Below are 20,317 nucleotides of genomic sequence, written 5' to 3'. Positions count from 1 at the left end.
CCCAAAAGGGTACTAGTCCTATGGACTAGACATCCAACTGACAAAACAAACAATGATGAACCAAAAGTTGCTATGGAGCCTGGATGGATAATTATTTGACAACAAGGTCCAATGCCTCCGTTGGATCTTTCTATGCCTCTAACAGACAGACTAAGTTTACATCAATATGTTTTGATTGAGAAAGCGATGTGGAGGGAGGAGAAAAGAAATTGCAGCAGATCATTGATAATCAGGGACAGGAATTACTAGGTAAGGAGGATGAGATCACAATACTGAAAGACAAGGTAACTCAAATTACCACTATGATACTTTAATTACTTCAGTGCCATCCCCCAGCTCAAGTATATACTTTTTTCCTTAAAGAACAGTTGTTGGATTTCAAGATGACAAGAATAGTTCAAGGTCTTAGTCCATCATTGCAAATCCCACATGAATTTTATTATGCCTTTTAGAATTCTCCTGTAGTGATTAAGAATCTTCTAGATGAATTATATTTGCATAACTTAGTAGTTATAGAAGATAGAGAACGAAATCTTTTAATGTATGTGGGTGATATTCAATTAAGAGCATTCATGTCCTTGATTTAAATGAAATTAGTAGGGAAAACCAAGCTAGGCCTTATAGGGAAGAAGAAAAGAATGCACCTTTGTTTTTAAGACCTGAAGCTAGAGATCCACAAACCTAGTACTATGATTGGTTGAAAGTAGTAGATAGTAAATCAAGAAGTGAAAGACCAATCCACTCAGAAATGCTGCTTATAAAAAATATGAGCAATTATAGGGTAGAGAATTATAGGAAGATGAAAGGTCAATTGTATAGAGATGGATAAGGATTCCACATGATTTGCAGGTAAGAGAATCACATTCACCCCAAACTTCATAATCGCAAGTAGGCATGCTCCCTAGTATATAGTGTTAGGGAGAACTAGAAGAAGCTTTTGGAATCCTCTCAAGTTTCATCCACCTCTACCCATCCACTCCTAGGCATTCATGACGATGTGGATGAGCATGTCATGACTACTGAAGTTAGAATTCAGGAGCAACTCAGAAAATCCAAAGGATTTTACTAGAGCTATGCCAAGAAAGGTTCAAGATAGAGCACCTTGTAATATCCTCCCCTGATTTGAACTTTGACTTGTAGAAATTTAACTTAAGGAATATTGTCAAACACTTTGTATGCAAACTCATAAAGCTGATTTCCTCAATAAATTGCTTTCCAATGAGTAGATTTACGAACAACTATGAAGTGACATTAAAATGCATAATACACATCATAACATTTTCACAAACACTTGGCACACATTCAACAGTATATGAAAAATCTGGAAACTCTTTCAATCTGCTGATAAAGGGTGATTTTTAAATGTAGATGTGCACTTACAGCTGCCTTAAAGGCTGCAACAACTATTCAGACTTGTATTCAACAATTATTATGCAAAGTATCAAAATTTGACAGAAGAAACCTGGAATTAGTTGCCGTAGTATTTTGCAGATGTAGTCGGTAGCCCTCCAAACTTCTAATCAGCCGGAGAAACAAGTAAACTTGATACCAACACTGTTCACGCCGTACTGTAGCAAAATACTGTTCATGCCGACTGTAGCAAAATACTGTTCATGCGGCACTATAGCAATAACTAACTTCAGATCTGCATCTCAAACCCTTGTAAATTTCTTTATGCGAACGCCCCAAATGAAACCCAGTGTATTTCCTGAAGTGAAAACACCCTTGATCCTCCTAACTGTGTCTTCCAACAGCGAAGAGAATGCTAGCAAAGAGGTATTCCGTCCTCCAAGCCCGATAATTAGATATCCAACAACATAACATTAATCTTCATCCAAGCATACCAAAAAAAAGCTCTTCCATTTCTTTTATAGTGTTCTCACAAGAGCTCAATCCTTCGTTTTCTCAATGTGGGATAAAACATAACTCCCTTTATGTACCTTATGTCTCCAATGTGTTATAAAAATAAAGGGAACTCTTTTAATTTAAATATTTCCCACAAACTATAGTCTATGCACTAATAAAGTTAAATATTTAAATTTAACTTTATAAAAATGGCTTTATCAATGCATAACAAATCTTATCAATGATAAATAAGTTTTCCTGTCGATTTTAAACAATTACCATCGACATACCACTGTGACTGAATGTCCGACCATGTCCAAGATGACTTACTATAAATAGTAAGTATGCCCAAAGTCGCCCCAGAACCCCTCAAAAAGACCTGCAACTGAAACTGTCTAGGCCAAATGGCCTCTAAGCCCCTTGAATGTCCTAGTTAGCCTACGGGACTGTGGGGAAATAGGCTAACGGCAACATCATGCTATGAATCCTCTCAAGTTTCATCCACCTCTACCCATCCACTCCTAGGCATTCATGACGATGTGGATGAGCATGTCATGACTACTGAAGTTAGAATTCAGGAGCAACTCAGAAAATCCAAAGGATTTTACTAGAGCTATGCCAAGAAAGGTTCAAGATAGAGCACCCCAACAGACTTTAGGATGAGGGCTTGTGTCAGAAATTATATACTTGTTGGACGACCAACAATACACTAACATGGGGGAAATGATGGGGTTTGATATTACTATATAGTTTTTATGGTTATTTGGAGGGTTTTTATCCTGGAGTACAAAAGACTTTTAATCATATTTTCTATATAAACTATAAACTACTATACACTGCTATGGTCTCTTAAGACATATTATGGTTTTATTTATTTAGAACTTATGATTGATAAATGAAATCACGTGTGTGCATATTGATAGATATGTTTCTTTCTTCCTTAGATATTTTATGGGGTATGTTCCTGCAGCTATGTGTCGTGAGCAAGGATTAGTTTGCTTATACATTTAATGCTTTCTATGGATTATTGAAATGGATACATGTTTCAAAATTAGGCATGTGTACTAACTTTTTGCAGGAACAAGTCAAATGGAATTAAAGAAACACTATTAAGAGAGCAATGACAGATTTATGCGCCAACGACATCCAAACGGTTCAGCAAAAGATTAGGTCAAGGCAACTCTAAACTAGTCATGCACAAACCTAAAGGGGTGTGCTACATTTATGGAAGACTTGTTCAATAGCATGAATATGTCCTATGTTGATGTACTTCATTTAAGTTTATGCTAAATCCTTGTTGTTGAAGGATCCTAGATTTTGGAAGATTTTTTCCCTTAGTTGTTATAAATAAGCTATTGTTTGGACTTCTCTAGTGAGTTCAGAAGTCGATTGTAATTCACAAAAATATTAGATATATGGTTCTGTTATTTCAGTTTGTACTTATGATGGTTTCAATATCAATAAAATAACATTGTTAACATTCAACACTTTATCTTGAGCATTTGTTCCTTCACTTATCCAAGGGGGCCCACTTGGTGAGTAAATTCAGTTAGTAGAATTAGTTTCCCATTTTTCTTAGAATAGTTAGTACTTTGTTGCTCCTGCAACCATACAACAACAAAACCATTGGTTGTTCTTGTAGCATAGGAAAAACGAATAGTATCTTGTTTGTATTCCAATTTCTATGGCATAGATTAAATTATTCTATTCTGTACTTAGATATAGCATTCCAATTTCATAGTTCAGTAATGTCAATTGGGTTGGTTTAAAGCATATACTTTGTAGATACCATTTCAACTATATGTCCCTGGTTGATACATTAAATGAGTTCAATTGGTCATTTGGTTACTACTTAAGGATGTCCAATCCATAAATAATAGGTGTAATGCTCTAGTTTCCAAATTGATTATTTGGCCAAGCAAGTACTAACAGAAAGAGCTTTACCTTGGCTTCCTTTTCCCTAAGGTGTTTCTTGCGGCTGTGAGCTTCCATCAAATTTTTCATAGGGCTGGTTCTTGTCATGTTGTCCTGCATTTTGCCACCACAAAATGTAGGTAACAATACAAAACTTTTTCAAATTAGTTTCATATTTCTTTAAGCTTATTCATTATTTAATTGGTTTTATTGATCAATCAAACAACACCAATTGATATAATAAATCTTTTTACTAAAGGTTTTCGTCAAATCTTTTTAGTTTTTCTGTTTGTCGAGCCTATGCCTGATTTTTGAGGCCTTTATCATCATTTTCTTTGATTTTGAGTATGTGTTTGTTAGTTTTTAGTCCTTTGGTCTTGCTCAAGTCATGGCTTTCAGTTTCCCCTTCGATTTGATCTAACCTAGAGTTTAATCGGAGTTGTCAGTCAAGAGACATGGCCATTTTAGTGCCCAAAAAGTGGACCTTTTTGATGCAACAGCATGACTTAAAAATATCATGTTATATTTCTAATTTGACATTCACTTTTTGAAAAAAATAACTTAAAATCACTTTATGTTATGCTTTTAAGTTACTTTATTAATTAGATTTTCACTTAAAGTAACTACAGTGCACTTGATGTTATATTTTTAAGTTGACTTACTTTTTGATTTTTCACTTAAGTGACTATATTGACTATATAGTTCAATTTAATTTTTAGCATTTAAATCAAATGCTCTAGTAAATATTACTTCTTAAATGATATTTACATGTTATATTGTTAATATGATATGTAAATATAATTTATGTCCAACTTAAGTAATATTTTAATGAATTTAAATTGACATATGCAAATTAAATCACTAAAAGTCATCAAAAGTGGACATTTTATGTGTCATTACATGTAAAATCCATCAAAAGTGGACTTTTTACATGCCATTGCATATAATTTTCAACTTAGAAGTATTAATCCATCAAAACCGGACCTTTTTCATGTCTTTGCATATTTAAGTCATCAAAAGTGGACATTTTATATGCAATTACATGTAAAATCCATCAAAAGTGGAGATTTTACATGTCACTGCATATAAAGTTCAACTTGTTATCAAAAGTGGACCTTTTTGATGTCATTACATCATAAGGTTATCATGTAAGTGGACCTTTTTGATGTAATTGCATCAAAAGTGAAGTTTTCATGTCTTTGCATCTAAAAAGTGAGATGTAACTTAAAATGTGTAATAGCACCCAAAAGGTGCGATTTTGATGACTTGCACATTTTAAAATATGCAATTGACCCAAAAAGGTCTAATTTTGATGACTAACATTTTAGAACATGCAACTAACCCAAAAAGGTCCGATTTTAACCAAAAACATGTTTTAATATGTGCAATGACCTCCAAAAAGTTGGATATTGAAGAACATACATTTGTTCTCCAAGAACCCGATTTTGATCATTGTGAGAGATTTACTTGATGGTTTTGCATGAGATCTTCTCCAATAGGGTCGTTTTTGCTTAGCCATGGATTTTCCAACATTGAAATGGGGTTTATCTTGCTAAAAAACAATTTTCCAAACTCCCTCTAAGAGCACGTTTTTGGAAAAAAAATTCAAAAAACACCATTTCTGACTCATGCTTTTGCCCAAAGAGGAATCCATTTGGCCTTTCAAGTGTTTTACATTACATTCTGACTCATGTTTTGGTGTTTTAAAGCCAAAATGTTTTTGTTTCATGCCTTTTATGAATCACATTTTTGCTTAAAATGCCCAAAAATTTGGGGTTTTAATCCACTTTTTTGCATTTGGATCCATGTATATTCATTTGGGAAAGTCGTTTTGCATTCCCAAGTAAAAAATGACTCAAAAATATGCATTTTTTGGCCATGTTTTTGCAAAAATGGCCCAGATTTTTGATTAAAAAGTCATGTTTTCATTCAAAAAACTCAAAAAATGGCATTTCTAGCCCATACATTTGGATCAAGAGGGGTCGTTTTTGAGTTTTAATGCATTCTCTTGTCTTTGGAGATCACGTTTTTCGCCTTCTCAACTCAAATTCGACCATTGAATACATACATGTATGGAAAAAGTCAAAAAATTGTTTGAAAATTTGGATTTGAGGAGGAATTGGTCTTCAAGTCCATAAAACTTGCTATTTTGGCTCACAACCTCCAAGTAAGTGGACATTTTCAAACTTGCTCATCAATTTATGCTTCTCTTGCTATTTCCATGCATATTATTGTTTGATGATTGCCACTTGTTGATTTTGTTGTCACGGAAAGTGCATTTTTCCTTTAAAAATGAAGATAGGTTCATTTTCATGTTTTTGGTTTTTCCCCAAACTCCAAATTTGAATGTGTATTGAAGTGCATTGCATCTTAACATGTTTGAGTCACTTTCCAAAGGTACATTTTTCTTTTGAGTTTTTGTGTTTTGTGCTTGCTTGCCGGTTTTTTCCACTTTGGAGAAATTACGAGTTTTTTCCCAAGAACTTGTTCTTGTTTCACTTCATACGAAACCATCATCATGTTCCACTTCCATTTTCCATGTCACAATACTTCAAAACTCATCCGATAAATGCGATTACATGTTTTCCATCTCATTCACCATCCACACATGTATGTAATCCCATTTTCTGCTTCCATTCACACTCATCTCACTTTCTATATCCACTCGCACAACATGATTACATGAAAAGTCTTATGTGCAATTGCATCCAAAAGGTTCGATTTTGATTAAAAGTCACTTTTTGAAAAGTCAAAAAGATGTCATTTTCATCTTCCATGTACTTTGACTTCATCTTTTCACCAAAGATGACTATAAAGTTCATTATCCCTCTTCCATTTTCCATTTCCATCTCTCCATATGCATTTGCGCCTTCATGAGCAATTACATGATTTCGCATCTTTCCATGCTTTGGATCTCATCCTCCATTCACATATACATGTAAAATCTCATCTTCCATCCACATTCACATCTCACCTAAACTTTCCATCCCTGTTACATGTTGCATATACATGTAATCCATTTTCCATGTAATGACATCTTGAAATCCCAAGTCACGTTTGAAAATCAGCGATCTTCATTTGCACGCATTCCCATGCATTCCACTTTCATGTTTCAAAGTATTTCCATTCTTCCAAGCACTTTGCTTCAAAAAAAAAGAATTAAAGGTGTTGATGGAAAGTTGTTCCGAGTTTACATCTAGACATCATTAAGAAGGTTTTCAAAGTGTCAGAAACTCCAGTTTGTGCTGATCTACAAAGGAGAATTCACGACAACTTGAGCGAGAAAAGATGGATCACATCAAGTTTTCAAATGACGATGGACAATTCATCAAAGTCAAAGGTTATCAAAAGATACAACACCATGGTTATCAAGGTAAATTCAGCGGTACAAAATACTGGAATTTCCAATCCTGTGATTATCCAAGATAGCATTGCCAAGTACAAGGCCTTTTAGGAGAATCCCTAGAATTGTTTCAATTCTCTTTCATCTTTCTTCTTCTTCTTCTTTCATATTTGTAATTGAAGAGGATGTATTACATGAAGATGTGTAATTACATGTAATGTGAGTTACATGTGTATGTAAAAGATGTAATGCGAGTTGCATGTAACCTTATAATTTCTCTTTTAGCTAGACTAGGTAAAAGTTGGTTGAGTTGCTCCCACTTTTTCCTCCACCTTTTTCTCAACTCCTGTGCCTATATAAAAGAGTGCCCTTTCATTGTAAAAATCATCTTTTGTTGTATGCAAGAAAGCTCTCCCACATTTGTGCAAGCATAACTTTGATTGTGTAGTACAAATTTGGGAGAAAAGTGAATAAAAGATGCAATTGGATTTGAAGCTTTGACTGGAAGCAATTGTGAAAGAGCAAATTAGAAGCTTTGATTGTAATTTGTGCCTATTGTCTTGATTCATGTTATTATTGTGTGTTCAATAAAAGAGCATAGTGATTTAAGAAGCAATTGGAGCCGAAGCTTTGATTGGGAGTGATTGTGGAAATATATAGTTAGAAGCTTTGTCTGTAGCTTATACTTCTTTCTTATTCGCAAAATAGTTAAGTTATTCTTACTTTTTGGAGTCCTTGTGCCCTAATTGTAAAGTTTTTCCATATAGAAGTATGACCGGACTTAGAGCCAAACCGGTACATTTTCAGCTAGCCTTTGAGTTAGTAAAGGTTTATCGGTATCATTGTTTCCAGCTCTTAATGGAAGTGTAGTTAGAGATTCACGCTACCCATTACTCGCTCCACGAGTAAGTGGATTCTTTGTTGAAATTTAAGAAGAAAGGATATTGGTAACACCCTTTTTACAAAATCTCTCGACTTCTTGCTTACTTTGAGTTGATCCAAGGAACAGTGAGAAGGGGGAGCCTTCCTTTTAAGGTAGGAGAGACTCTGTCTCACACGTTGTGGCTTGTCATCCTATTTTGCAGCTGGATTTTTACCCAAAACTGTCCATTGCAAAATATCTGCCCAACATGTCGGACCCGTCCATGTTGATCACTTGCACACTCAACCCTTTCTCTTTTTCTGCCTCTTGCTCTTTCTCCTTATCTTTTTCTTTATCTTTTTTGGCCTCCTCTGTTGCTCGGATATTCGGAGTAGGGTCACCTTCACAAGTAGGTTGGATTGGAATGTGTTTCTTTGGATGTTGGTCTCCTTTGCTAGTAGTTTGTGTGGGACTTGATGAGATGGACGTAGTGGCAGCGAAACTAGTAGCAGCAGTAGCAATGGAAGCTTGCATCGGATTGGAGGCCAAGCGTGAGGCACTTGTTCTTTTCCTTCTTGCTTTGGTCCATTCCACCCATTTGTCCATCCTCTTTATGATACCTACCATCAACTCTTCTAGGCTCTGAGTTATAGGCCCCATAGGTAGGGTGAAATCAAGAGGAATGCCCTTAATCTCCTTTAGATATGTGGACGGTTGCATATGCTACCCGTCATCCTCAATCCTGTCCACATCAATGTTTACACGATAAAACTGTATTTGCTGAATTATAAGCCTTGACTAGAACTTTTCTCTATTCACCAGTTCATCAATGCAGTCAGCCCAATAGTCCTCTAGCATGGGGACATGTCTAAAACTTTGACCCAACTATAGGTTATCCCTAATATAATTCATAAGGCCGAATTTCAATCTCAATACCGTATAAGATTCCAATAATGTTTGTGCAAGAATAGAGTTATCTAGGCATATTATAATGATAGTCTTCAGTTGTGAAACAATGGAATGTCATGACATTCACATAAAAGATTGATGTGAATCATTAAGTTTCAAGATAACTCAATAAAGAATTGGATAAGGCACAATAAGATGAATACATGTGAATTTTGGAGCATAATATGGGGCATTTGCATCAGTTCGGAGGCTGACCAAATCCAATGTCTATTCTCTGTAGATACTCTTTGTTCATACTTACAGACAATATTTTAATTTCATAGACATGGGCTTACCAAGCAATTGTCAAGGACCCTTACACGAAGTTTATTATTGATGTATTAGAATACATGGACTATGATTTGTAAATTGGAAAAGGATATGCAAATCGTTATCTTGTCCCAAGTTTAAGGGTGATGTTGAAGATTAAATTTGAAGTTGCCAATTCTATAGCGGTCAATAACAAAATCAATAGATATATACACAATGAAGGCCAGTGATAAGAAATAAAGGTATTGTGTGTTTACTAGAGCTAGAGAATATTGGAAGCAAAAGAAAGCTTGGTCAGCCATAAATGATTACTGTGAGTACGCACTAAGAAAAGATGAATCAAATGGCAGATGTTGTCAAGAATATGTTTCGAATATAGCATTAGTAGGTTTGAAAGACCACTCTAATTGAGATTTGAAGAAGCCAGCATGGATAGACGTCAAAATTTATCCAATGAATATTGAGACAAGAGGAAAATTATTGATGCATTTATTGTTAATTCTGTAACTTCGAAATCATACTGGTCTGATGGTACAAATCATACCAATTTGATTATGCATAAAATGCTTTACTAATGAAGGCCTATATATATAATTGTCTAGTCTTCAGTTATGATTGGCGTCTCCCTTGGGGTAATGTTGTTTGAGATTAGACTTGAATAGAATAGTTAGTTTAATCACTAACTAAATCTTCTCCTTCATTAGACGCCGATTTGAAGAGAACAATTTTGACCAACCTAGAGAGGGACATGTCACTTCTAGAGACGTGCCCCTTGGGTGCCATATTTATGTAAGGTATTATTGTGGATGAAGGACACACAAATTATACATGGTCTGCTCCTTCAGCAATTCTGCCCTATCTGAATTATTGCAGACATAAAACATTTTCAGAATAGTATTTATACTATTGGTAACACTTCATACAAGTCTAAATTATAGAAGACCATCTTCAGCAAGCAATACAAAGGTATTATCTCAATCTGATTTATAGCAGAATTTGCAGAAACTTTACACGGTATCAGAGCCAGGTTGCCAAAACTAGGCTCTGCAAATTGACAATCAGACTTTAAATATCTAGCAACATCCTTCTATCTTCAATGGCAAGCGCAATCAGACCTGAGGACAGGTTTGATAAAAAGAACACTTCGTTGCTTGGAAATTCAAAATTATGATGATTCTTTAAGACAATGATGTGAAACAGTTTGTTGATAAAGCATCCAAGCAACTTGATGTTGAACCTAATAAAACTATCTGGAGTAAAGAAAACAGGAAAGCCATGCAAATCATATTAGATAGAGTGAAAAATGAAATAGTACCTATGCTAATGAAACATCAAACAACATTTCATATGATGAATGTATTATTAAATGCATATGAGGTTAACAATGCGACTAGAACCCTTGCACTAAGAAGGCAACTAAATCATATACAAATAAAGAAGGGAGAATCTATGAACTCATACTTCCTAAGGGTGGCTAGTCTAAGAGACAAACTTGCAAGTATAGGGACCATAATTGAAGACAAGGAACTAACACTTATGGCTATAAATGGGTTCCCAAATTCATGGGAAACATTCTTAGGAGTAAGTGCTAGAGACAATCTTCCAAACTCTAATAAACTTAAAGGAGATTGTCTGCAAGAAGAATCTAGGAAACTTAAGAAAGGAGGAAAATTGAAAATTGAAGATGAAGAACTTTATGTTCTCAACACAAATTCCTATAAAGGTAAGAAGAAGCATTTTAAGAAGGCAAATCAAAGAAATGACAAACCTAAGAAAGATTTATCCAAAATAAAATGCTTCAAATGTGAAAAATTTGGACACTATAGATCTAATTGGCCCAAGAATACAAAGCAACAAGTAAATTGTACAAACGTTACCAAGAAAGACGAAAACTATGATCCTGAGAATCGTGTTTTGTATTCTGTACTATCAAATAAAGTATTAAGCAAAGCATGGGTAATTGATAGTGAATCATCTCGACACACCACAGGATACAAAAAAGTACTAGATTTAATATCAAAAGAAGTTGATGGTGAAGTTGCCATCGGTGATAGTTCCTCTCATTCAGTAAAAGGAATTGGGAATTGCACCTTGAAACTGAAGTTAGGTATTTCTCTACATCTCAAAAGAGTACTCCATGTACCAGGAATAAAGAGGAATTTAATTTCTGTTACAACATTTGAAGATGATGGACATAATGTTGCATTCATGAACAATAAAGTAATGACCTGGTCTAAGAACTCTTCATTCAAGAAATCAAAGTTGATTGGTCAAAGAAAGGGATTCTTGTATGAATTAAATACAAAACCTAGTCAACCTATTCAAGCCTTAATTCGTGAAGTTGTTAATACAAATAAAATATGGCACAGAAGGTTAGGACATCTAACTTTCAAAGCCTTATCGACTATGAAGAAGATGGCAACTGGTTTACCTAAGTTGAATAACGATCAGTCAAGCATATGCAAAGGATGCGCTTTGGGTAAGAACACCAAAAGTCCATTTCAGGATAGCACTAGAAAAACTAAAAATGTTTTGGAATTAGTCCACTCATATTTATGTGGACCTATGTTTGTACATATCCTGACAGCCTCTTGAAGTGCATGAACCTCTGCTAAAGAAAGAGCACTATCACTGCGCTCATCAAACATAGGAACACCCCAACCACATGTAGCTAGCATCTGACAGGCAGCATCATGATGCCCAAGAGATGAAGAAATGCCACTATCACTCACCTTTAGCTGACTAGTCACATGATGTCTCTATAACCCCTAACTCCTGTGCAATCTCTCTGTCTCACTAACTGCACTATGATAGGAAACCGAATCAGAACTGCTCCCCACAAGATTACTCATACATGTGCCATCATCCTCGTACAACTCCACATCCGAGATACAACTACTAGGTACCTCCACCAACTCATCTAAATAAATGGAAGCCCCTGCAATACCAATCTCCTCGCATGTCTCAACTTACACCTCAATTGTAAGATCATGAAAACATAGATCTTGGGACTCATCCAAAACCTCCTCAGAGTCATCATCCAATATCTGATAAGGGATATCATACCCAGTGCAACTCATAGCATCATTGGATGTGTCCATAGCATCTGCATCCACATCTCCCGACTTCGTTGTGACACCTATATAACCAATAGTGATTCCATATGTGCCTCGATCCCACCTAAGGAAGCAACTGCCTCTTGTAATGTAGCAACACTACAGTAGCTGACATATAAGTCACCAATAACAACTCCCTCCTCTAGTGAGTTTGACAAGTTAATGAAAACTACATCATCGATTGCCTCTGAACTAACCATAGTGACTACTTTGGGAGCCTCAACCTGCTGAAGTTCAGTGTTGCTATCCATCACAGGCACATCCACATGTCCCTGTGATACTAGTACATCATCAATACTGTGGATAGGACTAGCAGGTGTCGTACTAAATGAAGGAATATAAACATCATGGACAACTGTCGGGGAAAACTCAAGCTTCCTTCCCTGCAACCTCGATGTTGGCCTTCTAAAGACGGAAACCATATACCTAGCTACCCTCTCAACTGTCGCTGGATCCAACAAGCTCTCTGCTAGCCTTTGTTGATGAAGCTTAATTTTTTTGCATACTCTCTTGCAAAGCATTCATTTTTATGCTAACTTCCTCATTACTCCATCAATTTCTAGAACTGCCAGTCCTATGTCTGTTCATAGCTGGAGAAATTAAGTGTTGGTCACTCTAGCTATCAGATCTGAAAATCTTCAAAGTTAGCACCGAACAAAATAAAAACTGATCCCAATTCCTGCAGGCTAGCAGGAAACCGCTTTGATACCACTATAAAAACCCCCAACCGGTTAAAAGACCAATTTTTCTCACTAATCAGATTTTGGCATTTTGTTGAACACTTGACAAACCAACTTTCTAGTGAAGTAATGGAAATGCAAATATATTTAATGTTGACTTAGAGCTAAATTTCGAATGAGAGCAACTTTGATATCTTTATTGTTCTTAGAATGAATGATAACAAAGTGGAGAGAGAGCATACAAAATTAAAACTCCAATTTATTTCTTATTCAACGGTCAATGTACAATGCATTTCGAAATCATACCCCAACAACTGAATTGAGTAAATAGAACCTGATTCGTATTTGCTGATCTTTAGCCGGCCCTCTATATGTACTATCGGCGTGCTAACTTGATTCTAATATGCAAGCCGCAACTGATTTCCTTGTAATAAAACTCCTTGGGTTGCCGATTGAGAGAAGAGTCCAGTATGTGTGCCGAATGTGACTCCTTCACAACATCACTATCAATAACCTCAATGCCAATAAAATACACTTTTAGACTCGCCTGGAATCAAATCGAATTGCTCCCTTTTTGCAAGTTGCAGCTAGAATAAGAAAGGTGTTCAAACAAACAACAAATCGCAAAGGACATAAATGCTGTTATGTTCCTCCAAACAACTCTCTCATGGCTTGGCAATGTAAAATGAAGACCCAACAATGCTACGGTAGCGCCTCAATAGCTATCCTGATGTGATTGTAGGTTTGGAAGCAATGTACGGCCTCTTTGTTGTTGCCAACCCAACCCTCTATTGAGTTCGTCCTTATCTCCAACTACGCTGCCAGCATTTCTAGATAATCAAACATCCAATGTAAATGCATTCAATATGAAGCCATGGTAGATTAATGGTCCGGTTCTGGAAGTATCATCAATGGTCTCTGTAGCCATTAAAAAAGAGTATTGGTTGAGATTTAATTAACTTGCCCAACAAATAACATTAACCTCCACAATTCAAATTGAATCTCAACCAAAATCTCCAAGCCACAGGAATACAATAAGGAGACTCAGCAAGTTGTTTATAATGACACAATTTGCAATGAATTTACCAGAACAATCCCCTGGACACAAGAAGCACAGATAGAAGGTTTACATAGTGAAATCACTATACATCACCACTGACTTCAAACAATCCTCAGAAACTCTTATACTTTAGCAAGGGCGTAATTCAGAACTCGGGAAAAGCCACAAAGGCACAAAAAGAAAATATATTTCAAGCGTGCCTTTCCCAATGAAATGAGCTCTCATTTATAAGCTTTAATTGGAAAAAGTTTTCATAAAACTCCACTTCAAAAATCGTGGAAGTTTCTCAAAAGAACTCAACACTAGATTCTTTCCAACTTGCTTTTTAGACATATCTCTTAAAGTCATTATTATAATAATATAAACACTATTATAATAATGCAACTCAATGAATAATAAATAAATAAGAGCTCATGCAATTCTTAACCTGATTAACTCCAGGTGACGACCAACTGCCAAGCCACCCACTATACTACCAAACATAACAACTACTAAAAATAGTAAATCCATAACTAAGACCCCCAAAATGTCTTGTCAGTTCATGAGGGTTGCTATGGTGAACTGACTTGGCCAACTGTAGGAACCTGCTAAAAATGGGGATATTATAGTCCTCGCTCCCTAAGATTGCTTGTCCCCAAGCAATTTCGGGGCAACATGTACACACAATCCACCTGGATCCCAAAGATAGAACTGTGTACTATCCTTGTTGTGTACGAACAACTCCTGAAGCACCAACACTCGAATAACGAACATCAACATCAAAATCATTTAAAAATTGACCCAAAGTGCTAATGAAGGCAACAACTCATTGAAACTCAACCCAACTAAAATACCAACTTTGTCCAAACCTGAGTTCCCATCAAACTGATAATCACACCCAACTGCACTATGGAGATGGTAACAACCACAGGTACCTGAACTAACATCTACTCCAACCTTTGCCAAAATGTCCTAGGTGTGTAGATACTACAAGGGGTCTAACTTGCGGCTATCAATCCCATCTGCAAAAAATGGTTCTAACCCATCCCATAATGAATGGTATGAAACTGGAGCCAACCCACACCGACGTGAAACCAAGTCCTCTACCTATGGGTCAAAAGAAAAATGATAAGCACACATCACAGTGTAATGTCGATAAAAACTCCCAATCTCTATCAAGGGCTCATCATCATCAAACCGAGAATCAAAAGATGACTCCAATCTGTGGCTTCGAACTATTGGTTGGACAAGATCTTGGGCAACCCTCTCAACAAACCCAACCTCAAAATCCCTGTGGCGAAGCATAGTAGACAGAGTCTCAACAATCTTTCTCACCAACCTCTGAATAGCATGAGAGCCTCAGTTGAGAGTACCCTCAGACAATCTGTATGAATCCTCCCTCACATTGCAACTATCCAACAGATACTTCGTGAAGGACTCTGTGCAGTAAAAATTATATGTGGAAGCATCCACCTGCTCCCTTGCGACGCACAACTGATCCCTCTGAAAATGTGGCACTTCCAATTGTCCAATGCTATTAGTTGTATGAGATAAAGAAATAGATTCGCTTCCAACAGAACGAAGAAAGTCAACATGAGAGCCCAACTCCCCTGATACTCTCATCTCATGCGTACCTACTACACCCATATGTTGGATGGATGTGTTGGCCCCATCATCCCAATTGTAGAAGCAAACTCACCACCAACCACAATATGCAACTGAACTGGATTTGGGGTTGGTCTGGTTTGAACATGCTCTAACTCCATGGTCACCTTATCCAATTGTGGTTGTGACTCCTGAAGAGCCAACCGAGTACATTGAAGAGAGTCCACAATCACCTCAAGCTCTTGGGTGAGCTCCACGACCTCCTCCTCTTTCTCTTACAATGTCTCATGACAGGTGCTACCCTAGTCTAGAAGGTAATCCTAGTCAGCAACTAGCTATGAGTAATTATGCTTCAAGATCCTGACAGCCTCTCGAAGTGCATGAACCTTTGCTAGAGAAAGAGTACTATCACTGTGCTCATCAAACATAGAAACACCCCAGCCACATGTAGCTAGCATCTGACGGGCAGCATCATGATGCCCAAGAGATGAAGAAATGCCACTATCACTCACCTTCAGCTGACTGGTGACATGATGTCTCTGTAACCCCTAACTACTATGCAATCTCTTTGCCTCACTAACTGCACTATGATAGGAAACCGAATAAGAACTGCCCCCCACAAGATTACTCATACATGTGCCATCATCCTCGTACAACTTCACATCCGAGATACAACTACTAGGTACCTCAACCAACTCATCTAAATAAATGGAAGCCCCCGCAATACCAATCTCCTCACATGTTTCAGCTTCCACCTCAATTGTAAGATCATGAAAACATCGATCCTGGGACTCATCCAAAACCTCCTCAAAGTCATCACCCAATATCTGATAAGGGATATCATACCCAGTGCAACTCATAGCATTATTGGATGTGTCCATAGCATCTGCATCCACATCTCCCGACTTCGTTGTAACACCTATATCACCAACGGTGACTCCATATGTTCTTCGATCCCACCTACGGAAGCAACTGCCTCTTGTACTGGAGCAACACTACAATAGCTGACATATAAGTCACCAATAACAACTCCCTCCTCTGGTGAGTTTGACAAGTTAGTGAAAACTACATCATCGATTGCCTCTAAACTAACCATAGTGACTACTTTGGGAGGCTCAACCTGCTGAAGTTCAGTGTTCCTATCCATCACAGGCACATCCACATGTCCCTGTGATACTAGTACATCATCAATACTGTGGATAGGACTAGCAGGTGTCGTGCTAAATGAAGGAATATAAACATCATGGACAATTGTCGAGGAAAACTCAAGCTTCCTTCCCTGCAACCTCGATGTTGGCCTTCTAAAGACGAAAACCATATACCTAGCTGCCCTCTCAACTCTCGCTGGATCCAACAAGCTCTCCGCTAGCCTTTGTTGATGAAGCTTAATTTTTCTCCATACTCTCTTGCAAAGCATTCATTTTTACACTAACTTCCTCATTACTCCATCAATTTCTAGAACTGCCAATCCTATGTCTATTCATAGCTAGAGAAATTAAGTGCTGGTCACTCTAGCTATTAGATCTAAAAATCTTCAAAGTTATCACTGAACAAAATAAAAACTAATCCCAATTCGTGCAGGCTGGCAGGAAACTGCTTTGATACCACTGTAAAAACCCCCAACCGGTTAAAAGACCAATTTTTCTCACTAATCAGATTTTGGCATTTTGTTGAACACTTGACAAACCAACTTTCTAGTGAAGTAATGGAAATGCAAATATATTTAATGTTGACTTAGAGCTTAATTTCGGATGAGAGCAACTTTGATATCTTTATTGTTCTTAGAATGAATGATAACAAAGTGGAGAGAGAGCATACAAAATTAAGACTCCAATTTATTTCTTATTCAACGGTCAATGTACAATGCATTTCGAAATCATACCCCAACAACTGAATTGAGTGAATAGAACCTAATTCATATTTGTTGATCTTTAGCTGGCCCTCTATATGTATTGTTAGCATGCTAACTTGATTGTAATATGCAAGCCACAACTGATTTTCTTGTAATACAACTCCTTGGGTTACCGATTGAGAGAAGAGTCTAGTATGTGGGCCGAATGCAACTCCTTCACAACATCACCGTCAACAACCTCAGTGCAAGTCAAATACACTTTCAGACCCGACTAGAATCAAATCGAATTGCTCCCCTTTCACAAGTTGCAGCCAAAATAAGGAAGGCATTTAGACAAACAACAAATTGCAGAGAGCATTAATGTTGTTACATGCCTCCAAATAGCTCTCTCACGGCATGGCAATGAAAAATGCAAACCCAGCAATGCTATGGTAGCTCCTCAGTAGCTGTCCTAACATGATTGCAGGTCTTGAAGCAATGCATGGCCCCTTTGTTGTTGCCGACCCAACGCTCTATTGAGTTCATCCTTATCTCCAACTATGCTGCCAACATTTCCAAATAATCAAACATCCAATGTAAATGCATTCAGTATGAAGCCATGGTAGATGCCCAGCAAATAACATTAACCTCCGCAATTCAAATTGAATCTCAACCAAAATCTCCAAGCCACAGGAATACTATAAAGAGACTCAGCAAATTGTTTATAACAACACAATTTGCAACGAATTTACTAGAACAATCTCCTAGACATAGGAAACATAGATAGGAGATTTTGATAGTGAAATCACTATACATCACTAGCGACTTCAAACAATCCTCAGAAAGCCTTATACTTCAGCAAGGGCGTAATTCAAAACTCAGGAAAAGCCACAAAGGCACAAAAAGCAAATATATTTCAAGCATGCCTTTCCCAATGAAATGAGCTTTCATTTATAAGCTTTTGTTGGAAAAAGTTTCCATAAAACTCCACATTAGAAATCGTAGAAGTTTATCAAAAGAACTCAACACTAGATTCTTTCCAACTTGCTTTTTAGAAATATCTCTTAAAGTCATTATTATAATAATGTAACTCAATGAATAATAAATAAGAGCTCATGCAATTCTTAGCCTGATTAACTGTAGGTGACGACCAACTACCAAGCCATCCACTCTACTGCCAAAAATAGCAACTACTAAAAATAAACTTACTAAGAATAGTAAATCCATAACTGAGACCCCCAAAACGCCATGTCAGCTCACAAGGGTTGCTATGGTGAACTGACTTGGCCAACTGCAGGAACCTTCTAAAAATGGGGACATTACAAACTATGTTAGCTATTCCAAAACATAAAGAAAGCTAAGTTAAGAATGCCATAATGCAAGTAGAATGAGAGCTAAACTAAAATGCAAGAGTGCAAGAATGCTCTGAGTCTTCAAAGCTACGAAGTCACCAATAAAATCTACAACATAACATTAGCATGAGAGTTTCAGATTTTTAGAATGAGGAGAGAACCCTCTTTTAAAGAAAAATGGATGGTAGAGATTAAGAGGCAAAAGAGGCATAATCAAGGGAGGAGAATGTATTTTGAGTGATTGATGTGCACAAGAGTCTCCACCAATCACAACCAATAGTTGACTTTTGAGAGGGAAAGAAATGTGTGGAGGAGAATTAAAGTTATCTTAAAAATAAAAGATTCCTCTCACATAGAAAGTTGTGCATTCATGTGTAGACAAAAATGTCTTTTATTTTATTTTTTAAATAGAATAATGCTTTATGTGTGCACACTTAGGATAAGTGGGAAGTGAGACTTTTATTTAATTAAAAGGGAGCAAGTTCTTTTAATTAAATCAAAGACTTATGATAAGGTGGTCAAACCATAGGTTATAATCAAATAAATAGATCTTTGATGATTTGATCAAAGATAAGCAATCAATAAATTAAGCAAAAATGCTATAAAGGGGGATCATAATCTAGATGACCATTTTTGGGTGATTACAGTGCCCAAGTACCATCCCTCTGCACCCAAGTCTCTAAGTACCGGATGGTGATGGGGTTTGTTGTAGTGTGGCAACACTGCGACAGTGGTGGGGGTGGTTGGGTATGTCACATACCATTCCTGGGGATGTCCTAGCACCCGGTACATGGGGCTCTGGAGCTAGATGCGTGTCCTCGTGTTACATTTATCTAAACATTTAGCATATATTCTTATTACAAACATTGCCAATCTGAAACTAAAAACAATACATTACATTTGTAAACTTCATCACTGTGCTTGCTTTGAAAATTTAAGTCATGATTCATGTTTTCAGATTTTCTATAAACTTTTAAATTATATTAAAAAAATTATGTACCCAAGTACCTCCCCTAGTTTAAAATATAATTGTACTATACCCATAGCTGAAGTACCCACCCAAGTATCCCCGTCCCTGTGCAACCCTGTTAAAAGATTTATGTGATTTGTGACACCTACGAGAAATTCATCCCTTAGTGAAATAACAATCATCCACAATTTTCCTTCCAGCCTTGAAAAGAGTTCTAATACCAAATGCTAAGAACCTCCATTAAATGATGGAAATAATTTAATATATTTAAAAATAGATAAACCCTTGAGATAGGACAATATCATACAATAGTCACTTTGAAAGGGCAAACTTCTCGATCCTAAAATCTCTCAGCAAAGCATAAACTCAAATTCATATATTCAAGATACTTTGTACATTTGATAAATAACTAAAATAAATAAAGTACTGCTAAAGACACAACTATCCCACACAATAGATGCTAAATATTTTTATTCTATTTAATGAGTGAGTCAACTGCAAAGTTTATGTACATGCACCTTTATTTAGTACTAGATAGTACA

General features: G+C 36.6%; 1 protein-coding gene across 6 annotated transcripts in view; it reads right to left on the bottom strand.

The window, feature by feature from the left end:
- The window catches only part of LOC149562034 (propionyl-CoA carboxylase), a 337,515-nt gene that overhangs the window by 44,372 nt on the left and 272,826 nt on the right, over positions 1 to 20,317 (bottom strand). The window lies entirely within an intron of this gene.

Source organism: Cupressus sempervirens, chromosome 4 (genome assembly GCF_028749045.1).
Source record: "Cupressus sempervirens isolate cs-2001-9-10 chromosome 4, ASM2874904v1, whole genome shotgun sequence".
NCBI classification, from domain to species: Eukaryota; Viridiplantae; Streptophyta; class Pinopsida; order Cupressales; family Cupressaceae; genus Cupressus; species Cupressus sempervirens.
Note: the sequence above shows the minus strand (reverse complement) of the source record. Positions and strands in the feature narration are given on the sequence as shown.